General features: G+C 37.9%; 1 protein-coding gene across 1 annotated transcript in view; it reads right to left on the reverse strand.

Annotated features, from left to right (window-relative positions):
• Positions 1 to 16,862, reverse strand: part of Cdon (cell adhesion associated, oncogene regulated) — a 97,327-nt gene extending 80,465 nt beyond the window's left edge. The window contains 1 exon segment of the mRNA XM_047516486.1: positions 16,455 to 16,862. The gene's annotated coding sequence lies outside the window, so the exon portion shown is untranslated.
• Positions 16,863 to 21,455: the final 4,593 nt, after the last annotated feature.

Consider the following 21,455-nt stretch of genomic DNA (forward strand, 5'->3'; position numbering starts at 1 on the left):
CGAGCACCAATGACATGTGAAGGTCAGATGATGTCACAGAATACTATAACTTTCAAAGAAAGTCTGAAATAGGTCAAAAGAGGTATGAGAAGCGAATTACTGTCAAGCTCATGGCAGCATAAGCATGCCAAACTCGAAAAGCACCTAACATGGCAAATAGCTCATACATCATTAGGAACACACCTATTGCTCAGCTCCCATACTGGAATGGTTAAGCAACAAGAAGTAAATGTCAATATACAATGAAATGTTTCATTAAAAGTTTTTAAAAATTTTTTTGGTATTATATGTATTGGGATACACTTTTAAAGTGGACCACAAAATAATGAATTGGTGGCGAAAAAGGAAAAACAATGGTAATCATGCTTTTGAAATCAAAAGAATCAAATCAGACAAATATAAAGTAAGCAAAAATATCTTTCAAATCAATAGTGGCAACCTAAAATTAAAAAGAAATTTTAAATTGTTGAGTTATATTGGTTACGTAGTTTTATCAGTGTTCACTTTATAAATTTTAGTTTGAGAAGACATTTCCACCTGGTTTATATTGAATATAGTTAAATGAGATTAATAACATTATTTAATAAACATTAGGTTTTTATAAGAATTTTTCCTTTTGAAAAATCCAAAACTTCAACACTTCAAAGTCCAACACTTTGAGTGCTGGCCTCCTTTTAGCAAAATACAATACATTATCATCTCAAGATGATGTCAACTAAAATGACATTATAACTACTAAACATACAAAGTTCAGAATCCACAAAATTTAAAAAGTTAAAAGAAATATGTAAATGCCATCTCATAGCCACAAGGCTACCACCCTAAGAAAACTCATAAGTTCAATACAGCCTAGTTTATCCTTTATATTATAGGTCCCAGATGGAATATCTCAAAAGTCTGTGCATTTCTTGTATTTTGGTACAATGGTTTTTTTCAACACACGTGTTCAATTCCACTACAAAAATAAACTGTGCTTCTCTGCAAACCTGGATATCAATGATAAAAATTCAAAAATCAGGCCAATCTATAGAAAAAAAGAAAAGAATGGGTTTCTCAACACTTACCTAAAAAAATTCTTAAGACAAGCATCTTCTTCTTGAAGAATTATTACTAACACTACTGAAGAGAGAAAGAAGTACAAGATAAAGCGGCAATGACTAGCTGAAAAGTGGGAACTGTGCCCAACACTCATCATGTTCCAATTCCACAACCTCTGGCTCTAGTTTCTTGGACATTCCTCCACTACTAAACCTTAATCTTCAAGAGTCACTGGAGAACAACTATACTTATCCTAGCCAGCAAAAAACAAAATTGGGGAGGAAGGGTCAGGTCTGGGATATGATCAACAGTTGTATACCTGGTCTGTCGCCAAATACTTGCATCCATTGACCCATCCTACTATTTTTCTCTTTTTTAAAAACAACCTGGGAGTGGCACTTTACTGGTGGTCTTTAATGCTATCCATCCAAGTGCTTATCTCCTCTGACCATATATAAGCCCAAAAGCAAAGCAAGAAATCTGAAAGAACAGAAATAACTATCATGCTCAGTATTTAACTATACATATAAAAATTCTAGAAAGCACTGGGATTTCCCATAGCTGACAATGCTTGTACTTTGGGGTAGAAAATTATTACATAATGCTTCTTTATCTGTAGTTTTGTTTTCTATAATCTCTGCACTTGTGGTCATTCACAATACAAAAATATTAAATGAAAAATTCCAGAAATAATTTGTAAGCCTTAAACTGCTGGCCATTCTGTGTAGTGAGATGCAGTTTTTCACCGTCCCACCCTATCCTACCCAGAACATAAAACATCCCTTTACCAAGCATATGGATACTCTATAAACTTAGTCACTTAGCTTTCTCAGTTATCAGACAGACTATGGGAGTACACAAGGCTTGTGTTCAAGTAGCCCTTATTTATTTAATAATGGCCCCAAAACACAAGGGTAGTGATGCTGACTATTTAAATATGCTAAAGTATCTATCTCCAATCAAACTGCTTTCCCTAGTACAAAGGTAAAAGTTATCAACCTAATAGGGAAAGAAAAAAAGGCAGGGGTAGGTATAGTACAATAAGACATTTTGAGAGGGAAGGCCACATTCTCCTAACTTTCATTGTATATTGTCATAATTTTTCTATTCAATGACTGTTTTCGTTAATCTCTTTCAGTGCCTAATTTACAAATTAATCTGTATCATAGGTATGTATGTGCATAATATGTAACTGAAACAACATGTATATGTAGGGGTTCAATATTAGTCAGTTTCAGTCATCCACTTAGGTAGTCTCCTGCAGATAAGTAGGAAACTGCATTAACAGAAAAGTTCGCAAAATATTTCAACAAAAATTATTCCTTGCTTTTACGAACATGTCAATAAAGATAAACATGAAATATCTCTCTTGGAAAGTTTTATCTTCCTAGTATTGTGGAAGTTTGTTTATGTTGAATTTGGGTAGATGGAAAAGGGGAAGACAGGGTAACATAACCGAAAATTTGGAACAAGAAAATAAAGATAGTGTTCAGTTGTCTGGGAGATCAGTTTATCCAAAATTTAATCATTAGATAGTACAGCACTTACCTAAATGCTCACATTTCTAGGAGAGAAGTTTTAACCAACCCAAGAACAAAAATATGACCAATTCTAGTCTATTCCCACATTTAAAGTGCCCCAAATTTTATTCCAGACTATTTTATTTTGTTCTGACAGTCTCTGATTAAACTCTACCTCAGTAATAATACTTTCTGTCAATAAGCACCCTCCTCAAAATAGGACAACATCAACAACCAGACTGTAGTGACAAGTGCCAATCACTAGGCCAAGGCACTAAGTCTGTGAACACCAGATCCCTGACCCAAAACCACAAGATCCAACATTCCTATCATATAGAGGAAGAAATTAAAGTGCAGGAAGACTGCATTCTGGAACATGGCGGAGTCCGACTTTGGCCTCCAGGGCCTGCCACCGTGATGCACTACACTGCCATGATATGCTGCTGAAAATTCCAAGTTAGAACTTTATTTATATAAAACTAATTCAGGTTTCAATTCAAGCATTGCATTAATCTAGAAATCCCATATGCTAAATTTACCCAAAGTAAGGGTGGGAGCCAGGCCTGGTGGTGCATGCCTATAATCCCAGTGGTTTGGGAGGTTCACAAATTTAAAGCCAGACTCAGAAACTTAGTAAGGCCCTAAGCAACTTAGGGGGACCCTATCTCAAAATAAAAGATAAAAAGGGCTGGGGATGTGGCTCAGTGGTTGAACGACTTCTTGGTTCAATCCCTGATGCCAAAAATAAATAAATATATGAATAATAAGGATGGGGATGTCTTCCAGACCTGTACCCATTTCTACTAAGCAGTATACAAATGATAACATAAAATGGTCTTTGGTTGGATTCAACACTATAGGGAGACTAGTGATTTAAAGTGCTGGCACACTCCATTCACACACTATGTCAAACTGTTAGTAATGAGAATGAGATAAGGGGCAAATAATCTAGCAAGGAGGTAAGTAGCATCACTCAATGGCCCAGATATGCTATTAAAATGGTCCAAGTCACTTTCTTATAGTGAGAAAGCAAGGGATTGAAAATGAATTAAAGATAAACACTTCCAAATAATTCAATTTCATTAGAAAATGAAGAGGAAAATCTCTTATAGGTTAATAATTCCACTATTCTGAAGAATATATAACATCGAAGAAATTCATGTTAGGAAAGAGGTTAAGATGTGAAAGAGGATCATTAGATTTCAACTATTTGATCAGTTAAAAGTCAAGGTAAGGGCTAGTAGTGTAGCTCAATGGTAGCTAGTGGTACCTAGCATTTAATTGTCAGCACTAAAAAACAACAAAAGAAGAAAAAAAAATGTGTAAGAGTCAAGTTAAGCAACAGACATAAAAATATTATTTTTAAGGTTTTTATTATAATCTAAGAAATAGCCTACAAATTAAAGCATATTACTCACTGTAGATAAAACTACATTAGGTTTGGTTTATACTTGGCAATTAGAGATGTGAACAAATATTCATTCTTGTTCAGTTTTTCTCTTTTCAAATTGGGAAATAAAAAAAAAAAAAATCCTTACAGACAAGCCTCATCAATCACTAAGAGGGTCTGGTCCTGATATTATATGAGCTCTGTCAACCTTAATCAAATTGCTTGCCAGATCGTAGATAAGTAATGACTTGCTTAGGTTAAGCCAGGCCAGAGTTTTCCCTCTGTAGTATATACATCTCCGGAGTGAAAATAAACAGCCTCACACCTCTCACTGGGAGCTGCACTCTGCTGAGATTACAACTCATTTCCCTCCAACCAAGGAGGAAGGGCAAATTCTGGCTCTAAGAAGAGCTGCTTTTCCTTCCTTCTCAATCTGGTCATCAAAATCATTTTTAAACTCTTCCATAAAACAGTTAATAATCGTTTTATCTATACCAAATGTTTATTTTGCATTAACATGTCTCAGCATCACAGTGCTAGAAAACAAAACAGAAATTGATACCAATTGGCAACAGCAATACTAAATCACTTACAAACGCAAAACTTGAATTCATCTTAATGTATTCAAGAAATGAAAAACCAAATTTTGACTCAATGTCATCAGTCTCATTTTGGATACAGGAAAACCATAGAACCACTGTTAAAATCAGTGAAAGAACTTATCAATTAAGATTTTATACTCATTTCACAGTCCAACACAAATACAAAATAAGTTTTATTTCTAAAATGTTCCCTTTACTAATTCCTTTCTTCAATATAATTGGAAAGGGCTTTCAAATCTCATATTCAACTGGGTCACAATGTTAAAGAAATTTCTAAGCATGTGAGTATTTTGCCTACTCTAAAGAAAGGGTTATAGAAAGCGAGAAACCCAGTGGCTAGGGGAAAATATGAAGGAGAGTTTAAAAATACAAGATAACCAGGAATCAGTTCTTCTTAGACAAAATGCACTTCAGTATTTCCCATTAGGTCAGTAGAATCTAGATTGCAGAGTTTGTGGTTTAGAATTATCATAGAAAAAAATTCTTAGAATGTATCCATTTTCATCTATTACTAAACACATATAAATTGTGCAATTATAACCTAAAATAAGCTTAAAAAGAAAGACTGGAGTTGCAACTAACAACCCTCTTCTAACTATTCAACAGAGAGATTTTACAGGACACCTGACTTTGAACTAGTTCAAAACTTTTACTTCTGACACCAATGTTCATTTATTTATGTTTTCTATTTTCACAAAATTTTACTGTCTCATACACTTCTTACAAGAAGGAAGAAAGAGGAGATAGAAGAAAGCTGCAAAATACTCTTCAAGTACAAAGGACACAAAAAAAGTTAAGCAATGATCATCATCAGAAACACAAAGAAAGGGAAAATTCTGTATCAGAATTAAAAGAATCACAAGGGTTTGCAATTGCTGAACAGGGGGACTGAGGATAGTGTCCTGCCACTCCTCCTAGCCTGCCCATGCCTGTGTTGCCCAGAGAAAGTAAGGACTATTCTTTCCCAGTCCCCTGGAGGCACCATTCTTATAAGTCCACAGGGCACTCAACACACAAGGGCCTTGCTCTGCAAAAGCCATACTTCACTCCTTTGTCACCAAATTATTTACTGTTAAACTCCCCAAGTACACATGCAATATACATTCACTCTAGGTGACTCACACACAAAGGATGCTAGTATTTCTCAGTGTATTAGAAGGAAATTTACAAGCAAATGGGGACTTTGTTTACCACTTAATGTCAAAGGATCTTTCTCCCCAGAAAACTCACATTTCAAAATGAAGAAAAAAAAAATCGTATTTGTAAAAGTAAAACATTCAAAACCTCAGTTTCTCGTTCTGGGTTTTGATATATGGTACTTAATGATTTGATTCTATGGCCAGCTGACATTTATAATCCCAACTAATTAAATATCTTGTATATAGACAAACCTAGCTAAGAACACATGAATCTGACCAAGTGCTACAGTTTCTGTTCAAAGGGCTAACCACTTCCTAATCTTTTCCCTAATAATCTACTTACCTGGGAAGAAAAGTCTCCAAGAAATAAAATTGTTCCTTTAAAAAACAATTTTTACTATCATTTTCAAGGGCGAGTGATATGAGATGAATTATCCTGGACTTTCCAAAGTTCACTTTCAGAAACCCACTTTGGGAATTAACTACAAAATTCCTATTAACATTAGTAATAGGCACATAGTCAAATCCCTGAGCTAAAATTTATCTGATGCCACAAAACACTGATATCAAATCTCTACACAAGCTAAACAGTATGATTAAAATCCCCACTGCGGCTGCCGTCATAGTAACTAATGTGAAATTATTCTAAGACCTAACCACTATGACAATAGGTCTTTTAAAATGCATGCTTAAACACAAAAGAAATAACAAATCATGACAATTGTGTTTGCTAGCCTAATAGGACACCACAGTTAACAACCAGTCTTACAATGACTCAAAATTGGCCTTAGTCAGGGGATTAAAAAAAAAAAAAAAACTAGCTCAAATGTAAGATGAAAATTATATTAAAGACTTAAATAGGTCTACAGTCAAAACATGACTATAGTAATTTCTTTTAAGAGAGAAATCCAACTAAACTACAAAATAATTTAAAACATGGTGACTAGAGCTTAAAATTGGGACTTGGGGAGAAATTTAATCGGTTTATTTTTGTTGTAACCTCAAAAGGGACTGTATGTTTAAAAGGGGGGGCTAATTTTCAATAAATAGAAATCAAATTATATTGATTTAGAGATCAAAACAATTCTAATCAGAATACAATATGACTTGAAAATATGTTAAATAGAGGTATTCAGAGCTGGGTTTTAAAAATACTTTAACCCATCCAAACCAACTCAGCAGAACCTTATTATAATTCTCCTTAATGTAGAACACAATTTGCCATTTCATTCTGGATGAGCATCCAAGATTTAATGAAGAAACAATAAAATAACCTCCTTTAAAATGGTGATCACACGCCTGCCTATAATCCCAGGGACTCGGGAAGCTAAAAGAGGAATCCCAAGTTCAAAGGCAGCCTCAGCAACTTAGTGAGGCCCTAAGCAACTTAGGAAAACCCTGTCCCAAAAAAAAAAGGAGGTGGGGAGGGGGCTGGGGATGTGGATCAGTGGTTAAGCACGTCTGGGTTTTAAAAAATAAAAAATGGTGATAACACAGTAGGATGCACCCTGAGGCAAAGAACAGAGCCAGTGAGCCCAACATGGTAGGAGGACTTCAATGTAGTTCAATTCAGGAGTTTCATAATCTATTAAGAACTATGAAAATATCTCCTCAGGATTTACTTACTCCAAGATCTACTAGAACTACTTTTCAGTAGGACACCAAATTGAAATCCTGGCATAGGAGTAGTCACCAAACTGTGACGACTTCTAAATATCACATAACCGCATTCAGACCTTCACCTTCATGTGATCATTTTATAAGCCAATCACCAAATGTTTTCAGTATGTTGTAAGCTATGTAAGATCAAGCCAAGTAATAAGGTTTACCCTGGCTTTATAAAGGAGAACTCTCATTCTCATCCTCATGCTCTCAAAGTCAAAGTCACCACCACGAGAGGAAGTCTGAATTACTAAAATGGAAGTGAGTAATACACAGTAAGTACACAGGCTAAAACTAAGTTCACTCCCTAATTCTTACTGCCTGTTACTCACTCTGTTGTTATTTAGTTATACACACGCCCTGAGGCCAAAACCAAGGAAAGAAGCCAAAATAAATGGGCATGAAAAATGTCATATCCCCAGCTTGTGATGCTATTTTTCTTTTTATTGGAATATAAAAGGCTGCCAAGTTCTTATGTCACTACCGTAATTTCATAGCCTGATAAAAGTAGTATTTTATCCATTAAGCATTTATTCCCTTTACCAGTTTTACCTCCAACTATGCAATGTCTACAACTACTCACTGCACAGATACCAAATTATAATAAAATAGAAAATACTAACAACTTTTTTTCTGATCCCATAAAAAGTCAGTAACCATCCAAAACCTCCCTGGCAAAAGACAGAAGCAGCTGTATTCTTTAGTACCTATATACCCAGAGGACCCCTGTAAGCAAGTATTTAAAATGCAAACAGATAAAACATAACCATCAGTTCTCCAGGCAACAAACGATGTTACACAAAACAAAAATATACATTTTAAGTACATTAAATTGTCAACATATTCAACATGTTTGGCAAGTATTCCAGTGATAATGTGAAAATTGATGTCTTAGTATCTTCACATTTAACTATTTATTGTTGCTTTCTAAAGAGTTTTTAAATTTCATTATCTGAAGCTGTGGTATCTCTCCCTGAACTTGACACTGAGAGTCACTGATTTCACTAAATTTTTAAGGGCAAATTTTTGTGTTGAAATCAATTATGGATCTAGACACAACAGTTTAGCATCTTGCTATTCTGTGGGCTCCACCCAGCTAGCTCATCAATTCCATTTGGAAATTTGGTAAAAAGAGGGAATCCTGGGCTCCATCCCAGACCTACCAAAATCAAAATTTGCACTTTAACATTCCCTCAAGAAATTCAAATACACACCAATGCTGTTCAGGACATCAGAGTGTTAAGTAATTGGTAGGCAAAGTGCATGGCAAGGGTGGGTGGGGTAATCATGGGGGACAAACACATTGTCTGTTCTGAAAGAATAAGAGTTTGATGGACATATACATAATTATGCCATCATATCAGTACCATGAGAGTCATGTTCCCAGCCTGTAAGATATGCCCCAAAGCACATGGCAGAAGCACCAAGTAGATAACAATCCCTGTACATCTTAAAGGTCTGGGCTTTAAAAAGTGAGCAATTTGGGGACTTCTTTTAAGGAGAGCAGATACATGATCAGATTTGTTTGCAGAACAGAATTACTCTGGCAAATCGTAGAAAGAAGGATGACTTGGTAGGGGACAACAAAGACTGGAGACGGGGGCCTAGTTAGTAGCAGTTTAAACAGGGACCACAAAGACATTTTTTTCATCTCACATTCTGAATCTTTTCTTGTCCCTCTACCAAGTTTTAAAAAGGAGAGAGTGGAGGGGCAGAGTAATGGAAACAGAGAAAAGATAACAAAGACCTGCTTAAAAGTATAGGAAGGGTAGAGAGGGTATTTCCGTGCATACATAAATATAAAGCAATAAAAACTCAATATACTTTCCTGTTTTATAAAATAAGGAAAGTATTTTGGTAACTCAGGATTCTTTTGCCCCTCAATATTTTAAATGCCTATTATTAACATAAAGTATTGTATTTATAGATGAAAATATGTACACAGATTAAATATGTATGAATCCCAAAAAGATCATGAGTAGTTTTGTTGCTTGGGTAAGACACTAATATAAGTTACTTGTCCCCTGATATAAGTTACTTCTCTCTCTTGAAATTAAAGTTTAGGGGGGCTGGGGAGATAGCTCAGTCAGAGTGCTTGCCTTGTAAGCACAAGGCCCTGGGTTCGATCCCCAGCACCCCCCCCCCCAAAAAAAAAAAGAAAAAAATTAAAGTTTAGAAAAACTGGAGTGAAGAAGATAAAAGAAAGGCATTTGGCCAATTTCTTATCTGTAGGGGTGAATAAATAATTTGGACAATAGATGGCTTAAGGTAAGTTCCCAGATGTGTACCTATCAAAAGGCAGCAAATACTACACTTGTGAAGTGTCATCATTTCTCATACTGATATACCTAGAATATTAAAAAGTCCCTACTTTCTCTTTAGGAAACAAAGATAGAATATCTGACATTCAAGTGTTAGTGACAAACCAAGGATTAAACTTAAAGTAAAAAGAATTAGCAAGAAAAGGCAGTCCCCAACTTTAAACTGGGATTGATCTGAGAAAATGTATTTATCAATTGATGTTCAGAACTTGGACACATTTTCTCCCTCCAGAATCACACAGGTGGTGAGTATCTACTCTAGCCACACTATAAGAGCCTATTTCATGGAACCTTAGTACTTTTACAAGGCCCTTAAAGGTCCTTTGGTCCAGGCTCTCACCCACAAAAGAGACTCTGAACGCCACCCTTCACAAACACCACTAGGACACATCCAATAAAAAGGAGCTTGTTCCCTTCAAAACAGCATGTCCTCTCATGAGACAGCTCTATTTGTTAAATAGTTCTTCTTTCTTTTGGAACATAACCTGCATCTATGAGTGCCCCACAAAACAAAAGCTGATGACGAATCACTATTTCAGCTCCCTCCACCCCCAATGACCTTCTAGCAACTGGTGGTCTTATTTAAGGCAAAAAGGGCATACATGACCCTCTGAGTCCAAGGAAACCCATTCCTGCACCTGGTTGTGTGTGAAGAAATGACCTTGTATCAAGGAGATATGAATAAATAGTTAAGATTTAGTAAATTTACAAATGCAATGTCTCCTGAGAAAAAAATGCCTAATGTCCAAGCAGAACGCCCAGAAAATTCTTAATCAACACTTCCAATAACAAATATGAGCTATTAACAACAACCAGTCCCCTCCAAAATTTAAAAAAAAAAAAAAAAATTCTGATTCATCCATATCACTTTGTTTTCTTGTCTCACTGCTTATGAAATAAATTTTATTTAGCCTTTTAGGGAATTCCAACAATACAAATGAATTCTACATGTGCAAGACATAGTATGACAGCAACTATAATAAGGTTAGTAGCCAAAACTCTTCTCCCTGATATAAGCATGTGGTCCTGTTCTTCAAAATCTTCCTGCAGTATAACTTCCAAGCTCCGTTTTCTTCCATTTTTAGCAAATTTTTTTTTCAAAACTATATTGTTTTATTTTCAACTCAAAGAACACTAACACTAATGTTGGCCTGGTGATTACCTTTGCCCAATTCCAAGATTCCAAGTATTTATTATGACAATTAATGCTGAGCATGAAGAATATAAGCTACCTTAAATACTCCTTTTCCCCTATTTTAAGGCTCCCTCTTTCTCTCCTAAAAACAAACGACAACAACAACAGAAAAAAATGCAGTTATCAGAGCAACTGATTTAAGGTAAACCTATTACCTTCAATTCAGTGTTATGTATAAAAATGAGGTCATGCTAATTTTTCTAAGATAGTCACTAGAATCTGATTTTCTAACTATTTGGGAAGAAACAGTATCTTCTTTTTTCCCCCAATGACTATGTACCAAATGTGCCAATAAAATTAACTAGTATGAACACAGAAAAGACTATATAACAACTTAAAAAGCAAGAATCAGTACTACACACAATAACATAGATAAATCTTGCAGACAAAAACAAGTAGTACAGGAGAGCAGGCGCAGGAGCACATACTGCATGAGTCCATTTTCAAGACCAAAGGAAACGAATCTATGATGAGACCAGTTAGAATAACTATTGCCTGCATGGGGGAGGACAGGCTGAGGAAGGGGACCTGGGAGCCTCCTGAGGTGACAAATGCTATCTTGATCAAATCAAAATCATCACAGGTGTGTGCAAATGTAACAATTCACTTGGCTGTTCCTTTTGTGTATATTAGCTATACACTTGTGTATATAACAATATTTTACCTCATAGAAAAATAAAAGCAACACATTGTTGCCAAGTGCTTTCTGAGTTTTAACTGGAAATTTAAGAAAATTATCATACTAAGACTCCAGCAGTTATTTGTGCCACACTATTACTAACTTCCAAGAATTCCTCATTATTTAGTACTTCAAAGAAATCATTTCTGGATCAAAGTAACACATGAACAGGCACAGGAGGAGTTAATAAAAACAACAGCAGCCAACACTTATAGAGGTTTTACTATCTGACGAATGCTTTACTTTCATTATCTCATTTAATCCCCACCACAGTGGTAAGAGAGACTATTGATTTTATCCCCCTTTTACACTTTAAAGAATCCAAGGCCGGGTCAAGATCATTGCCAAAGTTCACATAAATAGGAGGTGAGCCCGTCTGTAACAAAAATAGCTAAATAACAAGCTTTATGTCAACTTTTTAATTCTATTTATTAGGGTAATATAAAAATAAAATCAACCATACAATTCCAAGAAACAAAACATGAGCAGAATATGTTATAATACAACCAGTATATAGATTTTTTTTTTCTCTATTCAAAGACACATCACTGGCTCCCAAGAACTGAAGTTCCTACTCACATTCCAATTGATATACAGCAGAACCAAATGTTCTATAAGGTAGGTTTTTTTTTTTTTTTTTTATCATCTCTGGCCATCAAAATTTATTACACAGCAAAGCAACTAAACTGTGAACCAGGACAGGCACTGACTTCAGTTTTTACTCAATTCATCCAAGACTCCTTTCAATTTGGCCCCACTAGTAGGAGGTATGCCCAAGATTAAGGTGGAAAAAAAAAAAAAAAATTAAACATATTCTCAAAAAGGCTTCTTTATTTTCTAAACACAGTGTATTGTGAGGAGAATTGGGCATAGGACTATGTGGGAGGAGGCTGAAAAGAACTGTGCACTCCATACAACACACTCAGCAACAAAATATATTAAATTAACCATTAAACAGACTACTGCACTCTGGATTAGTTGAAAACTATTAGCACTGGAATTCACATTCTCAGAAGAAGAAAATCAATTAACTATGCCACCCACAAATCAGAACGGTCCTCCTTGAAAAGTACACAAGAAATAAACCAGACTAATACTCTGAGAAATGCTTGTTTCCAGAATATTATTTACGGAAGGGGAAGAAGGAAAGGGAAAGGAAGACACATTAATATTTCTTAAAAATTTTGTTCCAAAGATTTTACAGGATGTTTTTGGTAGATATATTTTCACTTACTGGAGGCTATTAGCAAGACTGCAGAGATATGCCTCAAAAATACTAGATATCCTACAGAATTCTTAAAAAGCCAACAAAGAGATGCACCATAAATGAATTTAAATTCTATAACAATGATATAACAAAAACACAATAAGATCATATCAAAAGTATAAACCAAAAGATGCCTATTCAAACAAGCACTTCAGCTTTGCAAAAGTCTGACTTTGCTCTTGAAGAGTTATTACACAAGACATCAGCACTTACAGACAAGAACAAACTGTAACACAATTTTACATATTCGTCAAGATCATTCAAAGAAAACTTACCCAAGTCTGCAACGTGTATATGCTTGTGCTGCAGAGGGAAAGTGCTTTCCTGTACTTACACTGGGGAGTCACTTCAGTGCTCAAAACACATCACAGTCCTGCTTGGAATAGTCTCCAATAGCTATCTGTCTTTGGGTTGGGCTTTTCTCTTACAAGATAAGCTATTAAGTCATGCCTTGATTTCAGATTTGCTAACATATGGAGCCTTCCAATGCAGCCTTCTCTCCGCCCCCCACGTCCCACCCACCCCCACATCACCACTCAGCTCCACTCCCTCTACACACACACACACACACACACACACACACACACACACACATTCAAAAAAGGCACTGCAGGGCAGAAATTCCTCAGGTGCTCGCTAATGGAATTCCCAGGGTCTTGGAGCCGCTTCGGGGATCAAGAGATCTCATAGCCCCTGCTGGGGTAAGGAGCAGCGAGTCTGTTCCATTTAATCAAATACAGAATGAATTTTCAGCTCTATTCACTAGCTTGTCTCCAGGGCTCTCAAAAGGCACCAGGCAGCTAGAATCACACACATGTGGCTCTTTTAGGCAAGTATAATTAGTTTGATTTTAAAAAGCCACATTAATAATATCACCTCAGGACCATTATTCAGGGGACAGATGACAATGATACTGTATGCTTTAAGTCTGACAATGGAGGGAAGGAGCACAAACAATGAGCAAAAACCTAAGGGATTAAAAAAAAAAACCAACAAACCAGTTTTTCATCTCATTGTAATATAATATTTTTAAAGTGACATTAAGTTTATTTCATATACCATCCCTTGATTTTAACAGGGAACAATCAGGTGAGCTTTCTTCCCCCATCATGCTCTTGAATTAGTGAATTTGTGCCAAATAAACAACAAAAATTTATCACAGAGAATGTTTACATACAATATAAAATTTTAAATAAAAACTATAAAACATTTTCTAATTCAAGCCAAGTTCATAAAATTTCCTGAAAAAAGCATCAGCCCACAAAACACTGTAAAAGCAAGTCCTTCAAAGCAATACATTTAACGAGCAGACTCCAAATTCTATTTCTAATCTAATTAGTTTGCATTAAGTACTAATATTTCTCTAAAGAAAGCTTACCTGGTAGGCAATTCACCTACACTTCTAATGTATTGTCTTACCTATACTCTTACACAGTATCAATGCTATCACAGAGGGTTAGCTAATGTAATTACACATTAGAACAACAAATTTTCCCATTGTTTTTTATTTTCTATGCCTTTCATGATTTCACTAAGATAATTTAATTTCTGAAATCATTTCCCCAGCATTTAACTTAGAAACAATCATCAATTTTTACTCTATATGTTTAAAAAAAGAAACATCTCTGAAAAAAGAAATTTTCACCTCAACTTACATTTTGACAAAACCATACATGAAATAATCTAAAAAGCCATGAAAGTATTCAGGCAAAGTGGAAAAATCAGAGGAAAACATATGAGCTAGTTATTAAATTTTACCTGACCTCTTTAGAGCCAAGTCCTATGACAGAGTTTCTATTCCTACACAATGCCCAAGTCCATATATACCTTCATGATGGGGTTGGGGGCAGCCCTGTCTTAAAGTGAACTAACATCAAACCACCTGCAAGGAAGGCAAAGTAGAAGATAGATTTTGAGGGTAATCTACACAGGCTAGATCAGTAATGCTCCAAGTCCTAAGGGTTCTTTCTACCTTCCGTTTAGGAGTCAAAGCTGTTTAAGTACTTTGCAAAGAGGTTGATGAGAGCCATAGCAATCAATCAAAGCATCCCAAGTGAGTTACTACACAAACAATAGCACACTACCTCTAGTAGTGATTTTCCTGGTTGACTAAACTATTCAAACAAAGACAGGTTTCCCAAATACTATATCCAAGTTTTTCCATGAAAGTTAAACAATATACATTTGTGTGTATGTTTTATAGAAATATAAATGTTTCTGCTCCACACACTGCAGAACACACACCCAAAGCATGTCTTTACAAAATGAAACAGGTTTTCTCCATCCTTCTCATATAACTTAAAATATGTGGCAGTTTATTTCAACATGTGCATAACAGAGACTACAGTATTTGGTGCCTCTCTGGGTTCCTAAGAATTCTTTCTAGTTAAGCACTAATTTAAAATTTCCAGAAATTTTCTGAAGGTTTTTTCATTTTATCCTAAAAGCTAAACTGCCCCAACCCATTTTCAGCTAAAAATAGACTACTAGTATAAAAGGAGCAATAAAATGTAATAGAATGTCTACAATGATACTAAGGGGGGGAAAACATTTTGCTTTCCAGTCTCCACTCCAACTTCTTCTTGCAGACACCGTCCATTAGGTATGCCAAATGTCAGTTGGGAATCTGAGAGTTATGGTATCAGTGAGGCATGGAATCAGAATTAACTAACTTGTCCTCTTTCATCTTTCCTGGCAATGGCCTGAGAATAAATCTGTTGCCTTTTAGTCCAACCTCCTGTTTTTCAAGGTGTCTGATTTAGAACACAAAGGCTGACTTTCTGTTAATGAGGCTACCTAAACTCTAGATTCCAGTTGAAGAACAGCCTGCCCTTAAAGCACCTGCCACCCTCTGTCGTCCCCACCAGGGAAGGCAGGCATTCTGCGGCTCCTTTCGGAGAGCCTTCCACCTGATTTGGTGGGGTTAGGGAGAACAATAAAGGGAAGGGCAAGAGAGTCTATCTATCCCCCTCGGTGATTTATTACTGGAATTCCTAGATGTGGAGAAAAAGCAACAAAGGTCTGGAAGCTGCAGACTGAAATAAATAGCGAGCTGTAATGTATTTAGCAAATGATAATGCAATCCACAGAAAGCTTTACAGAGAAGAAGGAAAAATACACTCCCTGGGGCTGGGAAGTCACTGAGTCTGTGAAGGCAGAGAAAGATACATTGTGCAGGAAATTTCTCTTGCTTCTCCCTACACATAAATCACTGTCTCTCGCGGGCACTCTGCAGGGATGGAGAGAGAGCAATGGAACCGGCTCCCTTGGGAAAATGCGCTGGCGCCTCTCGCTCGCAACTACGCTGCATCCCACCTGCCCCAGCGGATCATCGTCAAAGACAGATTTCATCAAGTCACTGACACCTCACCCCGCCTCCTCCCACGAGGGGGCTCCGAGTGTCTGAGGACTGGGAACGTCTGAGCTCCCTGCTGGGCACCCATCAGCTGCCCTGCCCAACCCCGCACGCAGTCCAGAACCCCCACGCCCTCCGGGACACGCCGGCCTGACCTTCCCCCAGAACTCCCGCTCCCAAGCGGCGTGGCCCCCAAGCCCAGTCTCCCTGGTTCACCCCTGTCTCCGACCCTGCTGCGGGACCCCCACCCCCGCACCTCTCGGCGGGGCTGGCTAAGCCCCCAGACCTCTTGCGCAGCAGCCGGCTCCGAAAGCCACCCCCAGGTCATCCCCCAGCGTGCTGGCGGCGTTGGCGGCTGCGATCCGAACAGGCCCCTCCATGTACCAGGCAGGGCAGCAGGAGGGCGCGGCACCTCGCACGCCGGGGCGGGGGCGCTGGGGCGGGGGCGCTGGGGCGAGCGCGCGGGCGCAGGGTCCCCCGTCTCCTCGCACCGAGTCGCACGAGCCGGGCTCCAGGACTCAGGGGAGGGGAGCTGGGGGGCGGAGTCACCGAAGCGCGTCCCCGCTGTCGCGCTCCTCCCCGCCAAGCGCGCGGACGCGCAAGCTGACGGGCGCTGGGCCGGCGAGGAGCACGCGAGGAGCGGGAGGAGGCAACGGAGTTAGCTACGGAGGCGGGCGGCGGAGGCCACAGCTCCCCGCCGACCCGCGCCCCGCCGCAGGGTGCGCGCGCAGCCTGCCAGATCAGCGGCGGGGGATGGGCCGTACCAATGTGCAGAGGGGATGACGTCCTGTGCAATACCTTCTCCCCGTCACCTGTTTGCTTGCTCTACCAGAAAGCCACCTCAGGCGAGCATAAAGCATGCTTTTCTTTAGTATAGGACAGGTGAGAATGAGCTTCCTCAACAAGTCACCGAGGTGTTTATAATGTCTACACTCACTTTCCCCTCACCTTTACGTTCCTGGGAGAGGCGGCATTTCTGGGCAGTACACAAATGATCTGCACGTTCCTTAGAGTTCCCGCCCAGGTCCCGCCCCTCGTCCTCCTACCTAAGCTCTTGGTGGAACCAGCCACCTAGTCCATCCCTTTTCTAGGCTCTTAGCTGGAGACTGCGCGTCTTATGATTGTACCTTCCTACCGTGCATAGTTGCTTCGCCTTTTGACCACTTTGGACATTCAGTCTCTTAGGCAGCTGTATCGGATTACTCAGCTGACCCGTCCTGCTGTCACATGTGCGCTAGCAGGTAACAAAATTTCTCGAAGACTCAGACTGGTGAAACCACCAATGACCTTTGACCCCACAGTCTTCCCAGTTCGTTCCCTGGATTTACCCCCAAGTTATTGGATCTTTCTGAACTTTAGTTGTTCAAACTGAAAAAGGGAAAAATAATTTCTATTTAAAAGGTTGTTGCGAAGCATAAATATACTTCGTAATTAGCACCTGCCATTCAGTAGGCATCTGAGAACAGTAACTTCTATATAATTATAATAATTATTATTAGTTCATTTTCTTTTTTACCATCATCATCTCATTACTTACTATTAGTTTAACTACACAAGGAACCCTAATGATACGTGAAGTTCATAAATACACTTCAGGAGAAATAGCCATTCCCTCTTGTCTTTCTGCTGTAGCTAGATTCAGGGTCTTCATGAAGCCCTGGAAGGAAAAAAAGAATTGTAACTGTGGCTTGCTCCCCTGGTCCCCCTCCCCGCCTTAACATATTCAGACAAAGAACCTGTATGTTATTAACTTAACAAGGTGTAGTAAATGATTTTTCATTCAGAAAATTAGACTTCCTATAAACATAGAAGGCTTAACTGAAATGAGAGTTTTGTGCACGTGGAAGTCTTGCTAAGTTTCTTGTGGCACTATATAAAAATTCTAGCCATCCCCTATGACAGCAGCTCTACTAACAGAGACTTCCAGGTTTTTCTCTTGGGACGCAATTAACTTTGAGCACCTCCAGATCTCACAGGGCTGTTCAAATATCATTATGCCTGCTGCTATTCATAACCAAACCTGAGAAGTAATCACTTTCATTACCACTGATTATTCTTCTTCTGCCTTATTTGGTAAGTGAAATATTTTCAGAAATAAAATAGTTTTTCATTAATGATTCATTCATTTATTTGTTCAACATTAAGTTTAAAAGTATTTTTTGAGTAACTACTGTATGCTACTGATAGGCACAGGCATATGTAAAGAAATAATGCATAGCCTCAAACTTCAGAGAACCTGCAATCTAATTGTGACACAGACATGTAAATGGATATGTACATCTTCAGGACAGTGAACAGGGATATGTGGAAGCACAAAAGCAGAATAGCCAGCCCAGTCTAGAGTCTGGGATTCACTCGTGACAAAAAAGACTTCCTCAAAGATGTGAATCATGAGCTGAATCACAAATTCATAAACTAAATAGAAGAAATTGACCAGTAAAGGTGAAGGAATAGAAAAATGGTCTAGGTAAAGAGGATAGATTTAATAAAGAAATGGAGGCAAGAAACAAGGCAGCTCAAAAGAACTCCAAGTTCTTTTTTGTGACTAAAGTTTAAGGTGCCTGGTGGGGATTGTTAAGTGAAAGGCCCTGTAGAAAGCAGCTGAAGCCAGGTCTGAGATGTCCATGGAGGTCATGCCAAGAAGATAGAACTTTATTCTTAGGCAATGGGGAGTCAATACAGAGTTTTAAGTGGAAGTGTTATTTAGTCAGATTTGTGTTTAGAAATACAACCTGGCATCAATGATGAGGATAGATTTAAGGAAGCCAAGCCAAAGTTCAAAAAATTTGAAAGCTTCTTGCTGTGGTTTGTATATGAGTTGAGTGTGTTCCCCAAGGCTTCACGCATTGAAATTTAATCTCCATTGTGAGGTAGTAAAAGGATAAAAACTTAATCCAACTATGGTGTTTAGAGGAGGGACCTTTGGGAAATGATAAGGATTAGATAAGGTCATTAGATTGGAACCCCCTCATCTCCAGTAGCTTTATAAGAAGAGGGAAGGAGACCAGAGAGACACACATAAACACCTGCACACTCCTGACTCTTGCCATGCAATGCCCTGTGCTGCCTCAGACTCTGCTAGCAAGAAGGCAACCATCAGATGAGGCCCCTAGAATTTACACCTCCAGAACTGTGAGTCAAAATAAATCACTTTCCTTTATTTTTTACCCAGTCTGTCAATTTACATTATTAGCAACAGAAAATAGACTAAGAAACATTCTGAAGCAGTCCAGGCAGTCTAATTCAGTCAAGAAACAAAACCAGGGCAACAGCAATAAGGGCAGAGAGGAAGGGAAAATACCAGAAATGAGATAAAAATTTGACAGGACTCGTAAGCTTATGCATTTAGAAGGTAAAGAAGAGAGAGACTCAAGGATGACAATAGCCTGCTAACCTGAGGTGAATGATGGTCACACTCCCTACACCAGTCGTATCTGAGAATAGAGTAATGCCCCTCAGAACATAGATATTTTTTGGAAACAAAAATGTGTTCAATTTCCAAGCTTAGGACTCTACTAGGTAAATAAACGCAAGCTAGAGATATATATTTAAATGCATCCACATTATGTTAGTTGGCTTTCTGTCTCTGTAACAAATACCTGAAATAATCAATTTACAAAGAGAAAAGGTTTATCTTGGCTCACAGTGTTGGAGGTTTCAGCCTGTGATTGATTGGTTGGCACCATTGTTTGGACCTGTGGTGAGGCAGCACATCATGGTGGGAGCATGTGGTAGAGCAAAACTACCTTGTAAAATAGGAATAATAATAATACCTGCTGTAGGAATCTCAGTAGAGCCTACTTCATACAGGTGCCAGGAGATTCATTGAGCTTATAGACACAAAGCACTTAACACAGTACTGGGGTAATAAAATCCAGATGTATTAATAATGACAATAATATATTCAAAAGCTAGATATAGTAATTATGGTGCTCATATAGTTCTTGCTAGGTGTCAAGTATGATTTTAAGTATTAGTCCTATGTTACAAATGAGAAAACTAAGGCACCAAAATGTGAAATGCCTTGACTAGAGTCACACAGCTGGTCATTGTCAGCTGGTTTCAAACACAGGTCTACAGGCTGGACTCTTACTATGCATTAATGCCTCCCCACAAAAAGAGCATTTTTATTATCAGTTCACATGAATTGATTGATTTTAAAGCTTCTTAGGTGTAACAAACTAAATTAAGAGATGCAAGGGAATACTTGTGTTAAATACATCTTATGGGTCCCCTCAGACTCTTATGGCCCCTCCTGTCTCTGTGACACTCAGCTACTGCAGGGACCCACTCTGAACTCTTTACACCATTTCTAAACACTTCAAAGCTTGAGATCCAGCTTCCCCAGAATCTGCTGGAAGGTACAAATGACACAACCCAAATGTATAGGTGTATTATTCCTCCCATAAGATGTGAGAAGGGCAACAGATAAATTCCTTCTTCTTTCCTCCATCCATGGACTATTCCAAGGCATGGTTTCCTTGCAACTTGTCTGGAAATATTCCTCATGGCCAAGCAGGAGCACCTGCTGAGGGGTCAGCTGTGTCTCTTGTGACTTTTCATAGAGTATTGACCAGTATGACAACACATCATCTTGTATTTTTTCCCAAACCTTCCTGTCCTATTTTCCTTTGCCCTCACATTTGCCTGAGATTGACTTAAATCTTGCTTTAGTGTCCATTTATTAGAAAATTTTTGAACATAGTAAGTTTAAAATAAAGTTCAGTCCTATGTTTATGTATGAAATAAGTAACAGTACAAAGTTACAGGTTAAAAAAGTTAATAGACAAAAATCAGTAGCATTTCTATACACTCACAATGAATTATCAGAAACAGAAATTAAGAAAATCCCATTTACAATAGCATAAAAAATATTTCAGGGTAAATGACCTCAGTCTAAGATCAAGGAGGTGAAAGATCTGTGAAGGAAAAACTTAAAACATTGATGAAGGACACTGAAGAAGACACAAATGGAAAGATGCTGCATGTGCATGGACTGGAAGATTTATTTGAACAATATTAATTATTAATAACAATATTAATAACGATATTAATTGCTCAAATGCCCATACTACCCAAAGCAATTTACAGATTTAATGCAATTCCTTTCAAAATTCCAGTATCCTTTTTCACAGAAATAGAAAAAAATTCATGTGGAAGTAGAAAAGACGCAACAGAAAAAAAAAAAAAAAAAAAAAAACTTGAATAAAAAGAAGAAATCTGGAGAAAGGCAACACACTCCCTGACTTCAACATATGTTATATTGTTATTGTAACTGAAATATTAT

Source organism: Sciurus carolinensis, chromosome 11, assembly GCF_902686445.1.
Source record: "Sciurus carolinensis chromosome 11, mSciCar1.2, whole genome shotgun sequence".
In the NCBI taxonomy this organism is placed as follows: domain Eukaryota; kingdom Metazoa; phylum Chordata; class Mammalia; order Rodentia; family Sciuridae; genus Sciurus; species Sciurus carolinensis.